We start from the raw sequence: 17,114 nt of genomic DNA on the forward strand, positions 1-17,114 counted from the left end.
TAAGAATACAAAAACATTGAATGAATTTGTAGAAATATTAGTATGTAATACTCTACTCGATAGAATATTGAATTAAAATAAGGCAGTCATATTATTATAATAGATTTGAAAGGCAATACAGGAGTTCAAGGTTCTGAAAAAGTTTTATAAAGCAATTCAGTGTAGGTCATTCGTCAGATATCTTATCTAAGCAGAATGATGGAGTAATGTGCACAAATAAGAGCATTTCTGTTAAATTGGAATACTGATTTAAATGTAATCTACACAAATGATTCATGGTCATGGGAGTTCAACTGATTCAACGTATTCAAATTAAAGATGTGTCAAATTATAATTACCTACCAATGCTGATTTGTTTCACATTTAGGAAATAAATTATTTAACTATTTCTATGCACATATGTCTATATGATTGACTAGTTTCTATAACTAATTATGTGATAGACCACCACAAATGTTTGCTCTTTTTTGCTTTATTTTTTTTTTCAATTTAACTTATTTATCTGAATAAAAAACCTTAAATATCACCTACTTCCAACCCCCCTGCCATGGGTAGGGATACCTCCCACTACATCAGGTTTCTCAAATCCTCATCCAGCTTGGCCTTGAACACTTCCATGGAAGGGGCATCCACAACCTCTCTGGGCAACCCGTGCCAGTGCCTCGCCACCCTCTGACTGAAGAATTTCTTGCTCATATGTAATTTAAACCTACCCTCTTTTAGTTCAAAGCCGTTGCTCCTTGTGCTATCACTACGGCCCTTGACAAAGAGTCCCTCCCCAGCTTTCCTGTAGGCCCCTTTTAGGGAAAGCCACTCTAAGGTCTCCCTGGAGCCTTCTCTTCTCCAGGATGAGCAACCCCAACTTCCTCATCCTATCTTTGCAGGAGAGATGCTCTAGTCTTCTGATCATCCTCGTGGCCCTCTTCTGGACTTGTTCTAACAACCACGTCTTTGTGCTGGGGGCCCCAGAGCTAAACACAGTACTCCAGGTGGGGTCAAGAGCAGATTAAGGGGGAGAATCACCTCCCTCAAACTGCTTGCCATGCTTCTTTTCATGCAGCCCAAGGCTCATTTAAGGCTCTACTCTGTAATATCACCATCTGAAGGTCCAAAATTCAAATTAAAATCCAAACACTTTCTGCCCAACCATCTTCTAACACTGGATCCTCACCAAATTTTCATTACTCACACTCGTGTGGATGCCAGCCAAGTATAGCCTGAGTTTTGACAGAAACCTTGAGAATCTTTTTACACCTAATTTGATTCCTATTCTCTTTATGCTCTATATTTTAAAAGGGTGAAGTTGTGGAACTGAGAATTCAACAGAAAATCCTTAAAAATTTTTATGTTGAATTTTCTTTCCTCAGGTCTGGAAGATATCAGAGTCTTTCCAACAGCAGGTACTGGGAAACATATTCTTCATGCACAACTCAGAATACTCCTAGCCACTCATATCCTGGCTTATTTCTCTCTCCTTCCTGTTTTATTCAGTCTTATTTATTTATTTATTTCTCCTGTATAAAAAAAATACTGATGCTCTCATGTTCAGCTTGGAAAGCTAAAAGAAAGCTGATTATGATAACAATGCAGGACAAGGGATGTTCCCTCTCTCTCGAATAGTCTTTATACCTGGTATAAAATTCTGCATTGCATCATGAAAAATGACATGGCCAAAATTTTATTGCTGAAGAGGTGAAAGAATTTGTTTCATTTGTAGCTACTGAATAAAAGAAAATCTGGAGAGAAGATGATAATAGTATTCTGTATCTGTAGTACGTTATGCAGGACTCACTGTATATGTAGGGAACACAAGATGAAGGTTACATATCTTAAGGGACTTATGTAAAAAAAATATTGCATAAGAATTGGTTCTGAGATGCCTATGATGAAAGCGTTAAAGCATATCAAGATGAATTTGGTGGACATCAAAAGTAGCATGACATAATTATCTGAAATTCTGGAGTAGAGATCTAGCTGATGATTAAAATGTAGAACTATGTAAGAAAAAATGCATGTGTGTCAATTTTTAATTTTCAGAAAAAAATATATATATATTTAAATGTAATAATTCTGTGCAATCCCTTTTGCCTCTTATTAAGGAATAATGTTACAATCAGGTGGTTGGAAACAACTATGCATAAAGCCACAAACTCCATCTGTCAGTCCGTCAAGAAAAGCTGAGAAACCTTAATAAAGTCTAGAGGTTTAAAGTTTTACTTAAAGGTAATTGTTATTATTTATTTTTTCAAATTATTTGGCTACAGATTGCATATAAACAGTAAGAAAGATGTGAAATAAAATTAAGTCTGAAACTCTTTTGCAACCTGGAATAAACTTCCTTGAGACTTTAAGATGCTTTTGAATGGATTTGTTCCGAATGATGAAACTGAAGTGACATCAGTAGCATATGTGATGAAGCAGACATTGTACAGGGAAGATATTAGTGACTGCCTTCAGCAAGAAAAATCTCAGAGAAGGACAAGGAAATAGACAGTAGACTATTTCATCAGCTGAATCAGTGAACTAGCACTGAAGCATTTGATATCTATATCAGCTATCTTGAACAGCAGCTTGATAGAAATGATAGAAACAGGTATCTGAATGCTACTATATAAATGTTAAGGATCCGCTGTCAAAGAATAAGGAAAGATATCCCCAAAACAAGACAAAAGCAAAGGAAACTTTCTTACTTCGGAATTAGCTCCTTCTAGACATTTTTCTGATAAAATAAAACATCACTTGAGCATGTAATTTACTAAGAATTTATGTATAAAACTTACACTGTGTATATTTAGGTCTCATAAGGGAAAAAATTGTTAATTTTTATGGAATTATAACACGTGCCAAAGTTACTGGGGTTTCATTTTGTCTTTTGTCAGATATTTGTTTGCAGTAACAACACAAGCTCAGTGTATTTGGTAGTATGCTTGTTAATGAAAATGAATTTTAACCAATTTTAATAAAAGTAGTAACAACACGCTCAGTTTAACAAACTTCATATCATTTAGCTTTGGATGACATATTGTTAACAAACACATCTTTTATATGAACTTCTAAGCTAATAACTAACTGTTGTTCATTAAGGAACACAAAAATAAATCATGAATGACCTAGTAAATTTATGTTTATTTTGTCTTTCCTTTACTAACAGCATAGGGAAAAGTGAGTTACAGAACTAGCAAATTAGCAGTCATTTTAATCTGACCTCCTGGCTTTCAGTTATGATTAAACACATCTTGGAATAGCATACTTTCTTGTTCTTCAGAGCTCATTCATTATTTTAGAATTGTCATCTCACCATTGTGTTATACATGTTCAGTAGCTCAGGTCACTTTTTAGAACTTTTCATTGAAATGCTGTTGTTAAAAGGCTGCTTAGTCTCTCAAGAAGAACTTTTATCATAAGAAACCAGAGTTTATCATGCCCAAGAGGAGAGCTAAGTCCTTCAGTGGTCAGTTGCTAAAGGTAATTAATTCATCTCTACTTTAGAATAATTGTATTGTCAAAAAGGAGACAATGAAGACATTATTGGGATTGCCCTACTGAATCATTATTCTACTTGTTTGCGTGACAACCAATCAAAAATCATACTCTGAGTTCTTAAATGGCAACAGGAGTTCAAATTAGCTTGCAATTGTGCATGAAGTTGTTAATGTAAGCATGGAAGTCATTTGGAAAAATACTAGGATATGCATGAAGAGCCACATAAACATGATGATCAGAGTAATAGAAAATCAGATAAATTATAGAGGGCAAGATCATGCTCTTGAGTATTAATAGGAATTTGTGCACGAGTTTATTAATTGAAAATGGCCAGTGTAAATGATGATGATGATGATGATGATATGGTCTTCCATTACCTTCTGATAAACTACCAAAAAAAATCAGTAGTAAAAAGAGAAATGTTAGCTCAGAATATATATTGTAGCATACCAGTAGGATAGAGCACCAGTAATGCAGGAAATTGTTAACTCTACCTTAAAAACTCTTGGTGAGATCTTATATGTAACAATAATAAAACTATTAATGTATTTGTCCTGTACATGTGTGTGGGCCAAGAGAAGCTAATGTGCATGAGTAATAAAGAACCTATCTTGCCAAGAAAGGTAAAAGCGTTAGTGTTATATGTTCAAAGACCATGTTTAATAAGAAAAGAAGGAAACTCAATCTGAGCTGAAAGGATAAATTAATGAAAGGATAAATTTACATATAAACTAGAAATTACAGGAAGATTCCAAAATAACCTAATGAGGCTCAATTGCAGCCTTTTAGTAGGACTGCCACTACAAAACCATAAAAAACAATTTAAGATGAATTTTGACTAGTGTACAAAAGTGGTCTGATTACTGAGGCTAGGGTTTTTGTTTGTTTGTTTGTTTCTAAATCTTTTGCCAACTATTTGGAGAAAGTTAGAAAAGAGTCCATAATAATGTTCTATCAGTCCATTGGAGTGTTCAGGTTTAAATAATAATAAAATTATAAGAATAAAAAATTTGTTTGGCTACAGGACCAAATATTCTAGAACTTCTAGAAAAATAATGATAATAATAATAAATTAATTACTGTTTAGGGATTAGGTTGCTTTAAAGCAAGCAGGAAGCCACCTCATAAACAACATGGATAGTGTTTCTGACATCCTGGAACACTCCTGTGTCATTCACTTGTCATTCCTGTCACTCATATTGACACTATATGTCATCATCATCTTAGAATCATCTTACTTATGTCAGATCAAAAAGACGGAACACAATAACAAATACCTGTCTTCGCTTCAGCTTGGATTTGGAGAAATCCTGATATATAAAACACTGGTTCAAATCATTTCTCTCTCTCTCTCTCTCTCTCTCTCTCTCTCTCTCTCTCTCTCTCTCTCTCTCTCTCTCTCTCTCCATTCCCCCAATCCCCCTTCCTCTCCCCCTCTCCCTTCTTTTTTTTGGTTACAACAGTTTGCATTACTTTATCAAGAAGGTCTCTCAGTACTGGAAAATAACTCATGATCAAACATTTACAGAAGCATCTGATGCATTTTACTGGCACAAGATTACCACATCTTCATCTGATTAAAAGACCAGTTACTGCTCTATGCTTATCCAGCAATGAGTTTGTCCAAATCTAAAAAGAGAAGGGTTGCAAATTTTTGCTATTCTTCCTTCTTTGACTTCACAAATCACCTGTAAACTTTTCTGTGCTGCTTTAAAAATAATCTGCTTCTCCCTGAATGAGAAAATAGTAAGCAACAGCTCTTGTTATCAAGAAAATTTTGCTGTAGGATAACTCTCTTTATGTAAAGAATTACATGGCTGAAGGAAATTAAAGAAATGTTTACCCTTGGAATGTGTAGTACTAATTATTTTGCTTTCTCAGATTTTCCAAGTGTCTTAACTTTCTCCCTGCTTATTGTATTTTTATAATCAAATGTGATTGTCACAATACTATTATCAGCAGTAATAGGACCTAAAACCCCAAATCACATTTAATTGTTCAATGTTTCAACAATCAACAAGCACTTCAATTTCTTAGACTTCATTGGCCCCAGAACACTCATCAGTACATGGTCTTTCTCAGCATTGTTCCTTCATTATGTAGGCTTGTACTGGGTCTGGCTGGGATGGAGTTAACTTGCCCTGTAGCAGCCCATACAGTGCTGTGCTCTGCACTTGTAGCTAGAACAGCACTGGTATCACACCAGTGTTTTGTTTATTGCTGAGCAATACTGGCACAGCATCAGGATTCCCTTAACGCCAATCCCCCCCCCCCCCCCCAAGAGCCAATAGGCTGGGGATGGGCAAGGGGTGGGGAGGGGACATCACCAGGGCAGCTGACCTAAACCAACCAAATGGATCCTCCTTACTATATCGTGTCACACTCAGCAATAAAAGGTGGGAAATGGGAAGGAGAGGGGAAGCTCTCATTATGAAGATGTCTTTGCTCTCAAACAATGGCTATGGGTATTAAGGCTCTGCTTCCTGGGACGTGGCCAAACATCGCTCGTTTGTGGGAAGTAGAGAGTAATTTCTTTTCCCTCTCTCTCTGCTTCTGCATGGCCTTTTCTTGTTTTTCCCCCCTCTTCCTTTTCCTTTTAATTAAACTATCCTTATCTCAATCTGTGAGTTATTATTTTCTTTCCAGCATACTTTCTTCTCCCCCTCTCCTTCTAAGGAGGGGGAGTGAGAGAGCGGTTGTGGTGGAGTTCAGCTGCATAGCAAGATATAACCACCACAAGTCTCTTGGTCAAATTATCAAAAAACAAACAAACAAACTACAACAACAAACAACAGAAAAACTTTCAGAAGTGTTTCTGTTGCATTTGCAGAAATCAGCCAGATAATAACCCATCAGGAATACCTACCTTTTAGCATGTCCAAATGCTACCATGTGAAGATAGATGTACATAGTAACAATACAGGCATAGGCTATACAGGTGCTTTGACAGCTTGTCAGGTGGAAATGAGTTAAGATTGCTGTCATTATAAACAAAAAGAGCAAAATGTTCTGCACTCCACTTAAAACTTCATCCTGAAAAACAAACAAAAAAAAATTAATTTTCACTTATTTGCAGAGGTATACGAAGTCATGATCAGAATCACAAGAAGGAAAGCAATATCATTAGCATGTCAGGGCTGTGAGCATATCTCACCTTCTAAGAGTTCAGCTGGCTGAATCCAAGCTGAATGTAAATCAGCTTCTTGACTGGGCACAGCTGTCATGAACAAAACTAGAAAGGGAGGCTGCCCCTCCTTTCTTTGGGAGCTGCTTTTAAATTTCTTGAGGGTGAGAGTAAATCAGGCAGCAATAAGGAGTTATGTTATTGACTTAGAAAGTTAGGTTCAGGATCTAACATGTGGGCAGCAATCATAATCAGCCTGAGTGCTGTGCTGGTCCATCACGATGACACAGGTCCAAGATCAAGCAAACCAATAGGTCAGGGTTAGAATTGAGGAGATGTGACTAGGTGCAGACATACTTTTAGTACAGGGCATCAGCAGAACTCTAGCATAAAATTAGCTTCTCAGAGTAAGAAGGGATACTCTTTCTTTTAGCTGTCTTCATAACAGCTCTTATAAGTGAGGGAACTGACCTTAGACTCAGCCAGCTGTACTTGCCTTAGCCAGGTAAACTCTTGGAAGAGGAGTTAGGCACTTTGTGTTAGGCAACAGTGTGGAGCAAAAAACCAAAGATCAGGTGATGAAAGATATAGAAAGATATATAGAAATTTTGCTGTGGTCTAAAATAAGAAAGTTGGAAGATGCTATCAGTATACTCTATATTTAGATTTATATTTTGCTTATGGGGGGTCAATAAAGACTGTCCTCTAATACCATATAGATGTTCATTTACAGCTGTATTAACAACTAGTAACTTGGCAAATGACTGCTAGTATCATTGTCTACACAAACATCAATTTAACAAGTTCCGTGATTTTAGAAAAATGTAATTGCATCTTACTTCATAAATTGCTAATACATATGTGGAAATGAGATCAGGCAGGAGCAAAGTAGATTTTTTATTTTTTATTTTTATCAGTTTTTGGCAAGGTTAATGAGATAGCAGAAATAAGAAGATAAGTCTGGATTAAATAAAAGTCCAGTCATCGTTCTGGTACATAAAGAGCTGCCATTTAAGATTATGGACTTCAAAGGATTTCCATCCATTTATCAGTTCTAGATTTCTCACGTGGTTGTTATGATTTCTGTGTATGTGTCTATTCTGATTTGCTGCAGAAGGTTAGTACTCAGAAGTTTTCTTGCATAAATGTTAGATAATGGTTACTATGTTCATGTCAACACTGAGTGCTGCTCCAGCCTTTGTTGTCTAGCTTGTTATGATCATTTTTACATCATAGATTCTTTAAAAGCTCAGATTGATTATTGGTAAAAGAGTGATAGACGAGAAATATCTTGTGAGACTGGAAGGACCTGTGCTCTTAATCAGTAACAGCTTAGTCATTCAGACAATTAAATGTGAGTAGCTATTTCTCCCCCAGGTCAAGTTTAGGGTTTTTCAATTTTAGGCTTTTTTATTTGTTTGTTTGTATTGTGTTTTTTTTTTTTTTTTTTTTCCTTTCTTTCTTTTTTCTGTGTAGTATGGAGCATGGATCAACTGCTGACATTTTGATGTTATATCCTCCTCAGTTCATCCTTTCCATTGTGTCAATATTAAACAGAAAAATATATTGGCCATACTCTTTGTCGACTTGTTTTCTCACAGATGCATTTATATTAGGCTTATAGAAACCGTTAGTCACTTTTTATGTAATGGGAAGAGATGGATAATCTGCTTGATAAATTTATAATATTAATCAAGATGGCAAGTGGGTTGCTAACTTAGCTGCTTCAGCTAAAGTCCCAACATTAAACTAGAGAATGTGGGCATCAGCTCCCTGACTTTAAAAAGATAACTAGATAAACCTTAATAATTCAGGACCCTTTGTGCTAAGCTGGGTTAACTTTGGGATTTTAAAGTGTCAATTAATGTTCATAAATATAGAGCTGGACAGACAGTAAGAGAGTAGCAAACATCAGACTTACAAGAAAGGCTTACTTGAATTTTTGACCTTGCGGAAAAAAATAATCTGAATAATAATATTATATCTATACAAAATAACTATACATCTGTAGAATAAAACATATGGAGATTCCAAGCACAATTCCTCTTTTAGAGCAGACAATAATTTGGCATGATTTATTTATTTATTTTGAATGCAGGTAATGGTATTGCTGATATTTTGATGTAATTCAAAAAGTGAATAGTTCACAATTATTCCAGGGACTTGAATTGAAGTTATCCTCTTACTTATAAGTACTCAAGCCAATAGGACATTATTCAGTAACTTAGTTTTTCCTAACAATTTTTTTTTTTCTTTCCCCACCAAATTAAAGCAGTAATAGTCATATTATTTTCTGTTAAAAATGAAACCTTAAGCAACATATTTCAGCTACTCAGCCAACATGCTGCTCAATAGCTACCTTTCCACTTTATCCCATTGTGATTCAGGTGTGCAAAGGTGTTCTAAACTGGTTAAATGATCAGAAATACCCCAGAGGTTTTGCTACGAGTATGTTCTCTCTGGACTTATGAAAACTACAAATTTCAACTATAGGACTTTAGGACTCTAATAAAAAGAAACACTTAAAATAGTATTTTTTCTCTTCAACGTGCAATGCCAGGATCAGATTCATGTTTATCCATTCCCCAAATAAACACTAGGTTTCACTGTACCCTCTACTACAGGGACAGTGAAGCAGTTTATAAACAAACTGAGTCTCCTCTGTTTCGATCATCAAACACAGAAATATAGAATCAAATTAGAGGTCAAGTAATTATCTAGACAGCAGAAAAACTCTTGTTGGGGATCAGCTTGAAATTTACACAGCTATTAGAAAAGAAATATCACTTTATATATATATATATATCAACAGAACCTGACATATTTGTTATTAAAAACAAATTGCTACTTAATTCCACAACACTATTACTAATTTCACTGTTTGTGAAGACATTTTTTTTCTATATTTGTTCAGTCTTGCAGAATGAAGCTTATTTCCCTCAATGAACAAAACATTTTGATCTTTACTTTCTGTTGATTCCAGAGTAATGTAGCTACAAATGGGAGGAAGAATGGTTTCTTTAATCTTTCTACAAAATGAGATGAAAGTATTCAATAAGATTATTACTATTCTCACGTCAATCAGCATTTCACATTAAGATGTGCTTTTTTTTTTTTTTCTTTCCCCTCTTAATCAAGTACAGAAACTCTCCAAATCTATCTTTCTGGTTATTATTATTTATTTATTTTTTAGCCTAATTTAACCAGACAGAGGAATTTCACACTCAAATGTCTTATACAGCATCACGTACAGTCTATTCTTTACAAGTGTGGTAAGGAAAATCCAGCTTACCGAATTTCATGTTTGGGCTTTCAAGGTTTTATTCCAATTATATTGAATTTGATTTGTTGACAGCTAACATAAGTAGAAATGCTGAATCAGAAATCTAGTTGCATTACAGAGGTAGTCTTTCAAATTTCAAGTTTATTTTCATGACCCATATATGAACTAAAACTTGAAAATAACCAAGACATTGAAAAAATTGTTTATCCCACATATACCAACTGGAAGCTTTTCTGATAGACTCCTTGAATATTTTGTTTAGTTCTTCATATACCTTACAATTTAATATTTATCTCTACTCTTTCCACAGAGACTCTTGAAAATAATGAAATAAAATCCTCCAGAAGACAGTAAACAACATTAATAACAAATATTTTCTGATGTGAGTCAATGCTAATACTGTAAGTATTTTTTTAACCACTGCTGATGTTGCATTGACAGAAAAGTTACTAGCCACCCCCCCCCCCCCAGCTTTTTTTTTTTTTGTGGCCAATAGAATAAATGTCACTAATTTTCTCTCTATTAGAACTTTTGATGATTTCGTCAAAGTGTGTGTGCTAAAAGATAAAGAAGAAAACAGTTCAGAGAACATTCTTACACCTGCTGATATTAAAATCCAAAGAACTTGTTCTTTGTGGTTTCTGATCTTCAGTAGCTACCATGAGTCTGAAATCGTAAGTTTTCTTCTTCACAAAGCACATCACTCTCTGTCCCCTCCCCACTTGCACTCTGTTATTGTCAAAATATTTTTGCTATCTCCACAATTGTAATAAAGCTATAATGCTTTGGTCTCACTTGCCACTAAAAGGAGATCATAACTCCCTTGTGGGCACTGAAATTTTGGGAATTCCTTACATTACTGATAATGACTTAATTTTATTATTTGATATTCTCCCGGTACTGTTCTTTTTATAAACTACTCAGATCAGGAGCGTACCCCAACCTTATCAGCACATTCTATTTTCAGAAAAAGTATATATATACATAATTAAAAAGTATAACTGCAAAAGATCAATTTTACCAGAAATTAGATCATTATTTGAAGTTAGAACTGTCTGAGTAAGTGAAGAAGAAGTGGGAAAGAAAGAGGAAAAAATAATTTTCATTCAGTAGCTCCCTTATATGTAATATGCTCATGTTTTGCCCTTTTGTTCTTGCTTACTTTGAAAGAAGTTTCCTTTCAGAACCTGCTATTGCATTGGGTATAAATATCAATGTATTGGTAGTGAAGGAAAGTGTGGATGGTCTCTGTGAGAAGAGGCCAGGGTTGCCCCATGCAAGACATGGTTCCAGCTGGCTTCACAGCTGAACTAGAGCAGGGCATAGTTGAGCCCATTCACAAAGTTTGTGATGCCTTTGTTAAAACACACTTAAGAAAGAACAGAAACAGAAAGTACTTAAGAGGAGGAGGTGCTTATAGTACAGAACCTCTTTGTTCTTGTTATATTACTAATTGCAAAATTATGCAAGTATATCTCAAACATTAAACTCTTCATTTGCATTAAAAATAAGGTTTACAGCAGTATCTAACATATAAACCCTCATTTGCCAGAAACATAAGGCTCATTTCCAGCTACTGTGAAGAAAGAAAAAACAGAAACTAGTACCAGAAAACAAAAAGTCAGATGAGTATACCAAGGTCCAGTACACAAGCCTCTGAAGGAGAGAGAGAGAGATCTGATGATCAAGAACTCTCATCTCACAGTCCAGAAGACATCTGCACTTGGTGAGTGGTTTATCCTATAGTTAATAGAGTAAAGTGTAGCTGTGTATTAGGGCTGTGATAACTTAGTGCAGTTAGGTCATTAATTTCACAGGTGACCCAGCAACTTCCTGGCTAGTATATATTAGACAACATACTGATAGAAGACAATAAAACAACTTCTGATGAGGTGATTGACTCGACCACTAGGGCATTCAAAACAAAATATTTGATTAACTGTTACAAAAGCTCTGTTAGTGGGAATTTCCACAATATCTAGGATTACCCTAGGCAGTTCCTGCTTCCTAAACAGTTGTTCAGAACTATATGTATGTTTTTGTGTTATTTAGCATGCTGGAGAATCTGACCATCTCAGAGACTCCCCAAGGTTGTCCTTGCTGCAGATTCAGCAAACATTATAAGTACTTGTAAACAGTCAGTAGAAAATATTCCTGCAGATCAATAAATGATCACATATGATAGTCTTTTGCACTTAGTAAGAATAGCTAGATGATATTTTTATAGGTAGCTTCAGAGAATTAATAGTGATAAATCTTACATTAATGAAGTCATCAGGTAGGACTGTGGGGGAACTAGAATTGAAAATAACAATGTTTTTGATCCAGGTAAAGACGCAGTTTCAAAGAGCTTTGCAACATAGCTATCCATCACCATCTAGACAGTGGCTGAGCATCCTGCTTAGGAGATTTGATTGCCTGGGTGAGCATTAAATCCTAAAACACTAAATCCCAAAAAATCTAAGGAAGTGTTTGTTTGCTTGTTTTTGTTGGTGGGGTAGGAGTATTTTATTTATTTTATTAGCATGCTATCTGTACTTCTCTTTGACAGTGTATTAAATAGCTATGTAAGGTCTCAACTTACTTAAAATTTACTATGCTTGCTACTTTTGTGCCATATATAGATAGTGATGAATTATGATGTTTTTGTCTTTTCTCTGTGGTTTTCCTTCAGTTCAGAAGTATAAATTCAATTGTAGCATTGATCAGGGCAAAATAATTCTAGTTAGATGGATCCAGTTATTTAGTAACTGGAAAAGAAAATATTATATTAAGTTTAATGTATATTTTTAAACCATTATTATTATATATTTTACATTTTGCTATTTATGAATTAAGCTTTGCTCCACAAGACTGGCAAAACTTTCTCAGAATCTTCCTGACATATTGAGAATAAAATCAACAGTGTGGAGGAACAAACAAAAATCTCCATCATGCACCAGTCTGCTATTTCTGTCTGACTTTGAGTTGTACTTTGAAATCTGATCTTTCCTTTTTCAAGTAAATGTTTATTTGAGCATAAAGAAATATTTCCTTCTCATTATACTTTGTGGAAAAGAAGAAGTAATTCTGATCAGAATAGATCTATAGCTAAATCTCCAAGTGTTTCCCAGCAGTTTACCAGTACAATATTTGAGAAGGAAACATACTCCTCTCCACAAGATCCTTGTTAGCTAGGGAGCAGCTATGAACCCACCCTGCTTATATATGTGAACAACATTTTCATTACTCAGTGCTTGCTCTCCATGTATTCTAAAGGTGTGGTTGTTTTCCATAGGTGTTTTAGTGGGAAAAACTTAAAACTCAGCATATCAGAGTCTTATGAATCCAATCTTTCATTTTAGATAACAGAAGAGACACACCCTTTCTCATATTATCATTATTTCCCATACCTCTGGGCAACTAGGCTTTCAGTACCTCAATTTTAGTCTAAACACTTTGATGAGGGAATAAGGACTTTGTAATAGCTTTCATGATGAGACTACAGCTCAAACACCCATCTTTAAAATGTCATCTTCATGCTTCATTTACCACTGAAAAATAATGTTATGACAACAATTTTCCATTTACATGTGTCAGCAGGTGGCACTCAGGAAGATGGGCAATCAGTTATTTCCAATATTTGTTAGTACCTAACAAAGTATAATACACTGAGATCATACAGAAGATTCATTTCCTTGTGAAGACTCCTGTCCATTAAACTTTCTCTATCCCCCTGGACAGAATTAAAGAGCATAATGTTTTTAACTTCTTAATATATAATATATAAAGTCTATAACATTTCCTCAAATTCCTTTAAGGCACCTGTCATGGGTACAAGTTTCAAAGGATCTTGAGTTGCATGACTAGGCCTTTACTAAAGCAAGACTACACAACAGCACAGAGTGCTCCTCACCCTACTGCCCAACAAAACCCCTCTTTGGTTGAAACCTGAGAATGGATTCTCGATCTAATGCTTATCTAATAGCAGAACATTTCCTTTATAGTGAGGGAATTCTATGATTTCCTTTGCTCTACTTGGAGGTTCAAAGGTCTGTAATATTGTCTGAAGATCCCTGCTTTCAATGTTTGAAAAGATTTCTTGGTTTTACATCTAGAAGACAAATGCATTACAGAATTGCCAGCTTTCATTCATGAGTTGGATCCCACTAAGTATAGCAGATTTCTTAACAATCATAAGAATTTAATTAAGTACAAGTAGAGTAAATGTAAATGTTTATGTTGCTATTTTGTCCAGCAGTTACTTCAGCTGGAACACCAAGCTTGTTACATAACACCAGGCATGGATATATAAAACAGACTTACCATGGATTCTGGAACAGGGTGTCAGCCATACACTTTTCTGTAGACTATTTAAAAAGTTATTCTCTTTTTAGTTGTTGAACCAAAATGGATTTGTATTTTCAGTCCCAGCAAGACTTACTTTCTGAAAACTATTTCATAACGGTGATCACTTAAACAATATTATCAGTGATCCATAGTAGGATTCTCAGCTTGAAAAGCAATGAAGAGTATGGTACACTCTAATTGCCTCTTGACTGCAGGTAGGTTATTGAATAGGTAATATCAATTTTACTATACAGTGAGCAGACATAGACTTAAGGCAGTCTTATTAAAGAGCTGGTCAAAAGTCATTTCCAATTGAAGAGTTTTCTGTCAGAAAATGCTAATTTACCTGTCACACTTTTAGTGCTATCCGGAACTGACCAGTTTCCTGATAGCCTACCCAAAAAGGAAACAGAAGTTGCTGAGCCAAGCTAACTAGCGCTTTCTGTAGAGGGCTAGGGAGAATTTAAACTTTCGTTATTTCAGTGTATGCACTATTTCATTATCTTTTTTGTTGATAAAAAGGGTGGAGGAGGATTTAATGTGTGCCCTGGGGTCTTTGCCAACAGTATTTTCCTCCATACTATGTTTTTATTGAAAAGAAGCATACCATATGATGGTTTTGCTGTACATCTTCAGAATCTCAGTTCTGGAAAACCTGTTCTAAAATTACAGGTTTTATTTTATATGACTTCTGAGAATTACAAACACTCTGGTGTCTGTAACAGTAGTCTTTTTTTCTTCACCCAATTCATAATGAAGTAGGTATAAACTCATCTGAAAAGCCAAAAAGAGGTCTTAAATCCTAGATGAAGTAGTTTCTTGGTGAAGTTCCAAGGTGAAGTAGTGAAGTAGAAACTGCTTAACCTTGGATAACGCTGTTGTTGCATAGTATGGGAGCAAAAAAGCACACTTTTCTTACTTTCACAAAGGATTGTTAAAATTCAAAAATCTAAACCACAAAAATAAAGAGAAAATCATTCTCATTCCAAATTTTGAGACAAGAAAAGGCAACGTATTTTTAATATAAAAATTGATTTTGTGGTATACATATAATTACTACAAAAGAAATATTAATACTTCAGTGAATTCTACTGATATGAAGTGTATTAGGAAGTGTGAGTTATATTAAGAAAATCTTACTATTTATCACTAGTATCATTTTTTTAATGTTACTTCTTGTGAATCAAGAAAATAACAAACAACAACGAAACACCACAAATATTCTGAAACAAATCTTTGAAATACGTTCACAGGACAGATACTTTCAAGGCTATTTGTCAAGACATAAAACTATTGTTGCAGAAAATACATTGCATTAAGGTCTATGATGAACTGTAAATATTTTCTTCCTCTTTCCTTTCGTATTTGCTGACATAATAGATCATAATGGTTTCTTCCAGAACTAGTATCATGCAATTAACCTATCAAAGTCCCCAAGTAGTAATTCATGTGATGGACTACCATTATAGAGACTAATTAATTATTTGTGGGTAGTGCAGTGGAGAGTCTCTGCAATAGCTCTAAATGAATCATTACTGTCTACTGGCAATAAATGTGTTTTAAGAAACTTATTAATATGTTTGTCTAAGGAGATGGGTATTCCAGAGAGAAGTCCTCCCCATTTTCTCACAGCCACATTCAAAATGCCTAGTACTTTTATTCTTCCGTTATTTCAGTGGGGTTACTACCAGAGCAGTGTTATAATTAAGAATAAAACAGGAAGATGCAGCTGTAAATTATCCAAACATATTTAGGTGAGTTTATGCTTTCTACAAGATCATTATGCAAAACATAATTTGAAATGTACCAATACCAGCACTGTTTCAAATATCATTTCCTACTACCTTTCTTCTGGCTGTGAAGAGATAATAAATCTTAATATGAATCACGATGAGCATTAAGTATGATTAAGTGAAAGATTCTAGTGAAATATGATATTGGTTGCTCTTCACAGGAATTATGAATATACTGAAAAATAAGCAATGACATCTCTATCAAGTTTGGTTTATTCATCTTCACTGTTCAGAGCACCTGAAGCCAATCTGCTGGGTTTGGGGGTAAACAGTTTTGCCCATATAATGGTTATTTATTTGAATAAGAGCTTTAAGAAACTCACTGTCTCAAGTGTCCTCATATCAACAGACTGACTTCACGTGTGTCATTGCTTTCACTAGACACCACAGAATAGAAATTTATTCCAAAATATACAAACCTCTAGAAAGCTGGTTTAAATTACACTTGGTGTAACTTTGGTATTTTCCTGCCTTTTGCTACTCAGATCCATTCAGGTTGTGATACTGGAAGTGATAAAACCAATTAATTCAGATGTTCAAAATAATTATTTCTTTCAAGACATTGAAATCATGTTAGATTATGAATTTTTTTGTTAAAATGAATTATGTGGATTATTGATAAAGTAGAAAAATATGGAAAATCTAAGGCATGCATCATGGTGACAAACATAATTATTGGCTTTTGTGTTGACACTTTGCATTTTCTTTATCTACTTCACTCATCCTAAGATTTCTCTTTATGTGGAGAAATAGATTTCTCAAATGAAAGATTTACCTATGGACAAATAATAATGTCAGCATATCACAGAATTGGTGATTAATCGAAATAAAGTCCAGTATAGAGACCTTGTTGGGTGATTGAATGCACTATAACCTCAGTAAGGAATTGCTGCTTCTGACCCTTTGCTCCTAGAAGACTTCTGGGTACAGAGCAGCAAACAGAGAAGTAACCAACAAATTCAACCACTGATCTATTAGTTTAGATGGAGAAAACAAGCCCTTTAAATTATCTACTAAATGAAATCTTGCTGGGGAATGGAGTAATATGGAGCCATATGCTAATGGATGACAGTCAGTAACAAGCCACTTCCTAACCAGCCTT

General features: G+C 34.8%; 2 long non-coding RNA genes across 3 annotated transcripts in view; one reads left to right on the forward strand and one right to left on the reverse strand.

The window, feature by feature from the left end:
- Positions 1–17,114, reverse strand: part of LOC310897209 — a 134,385-nt gene that overhangs the window by 87,499 nt on the left and 29,772 nt on the right. The window contains exon 2 of one of the 2 annotated variants that reach the window (XR_014582130.1): positions 6,350–6,516. This is a non-coding gene — a long non-coding RNA (uncharacterized lncRNA). Of the gene's footprint in view, positions 1–6,349; positions 6,517–17,114 lie in introns of those variants that run through there. The other variant, XR_014582131.1, reaches the window with a different exon arrangement.
- On the forward strand, positions 7,603–13,155 carry LOC310897207. Its single transcript, XR_014582128.1, has 5 exons — positions 7,603–7,724; positions 10,201–10,291; positions 10,417–10,564; positions 11,443–11,616; positions 12,219–13,155. It is a non-coding gene; the product is annotated as an uncharacterized lncRNA (long non-coding RNA).

This window comes from Anser anser (assembly GCF_964211835.1).
Source record: "Anser anser genome assembly, chromosome: 3".
Lineage (NCBI taxonomy): Eukaryota > Metazoa > Chordata > Aves > Anseriformes > Anatidae > Anser > Anser anser.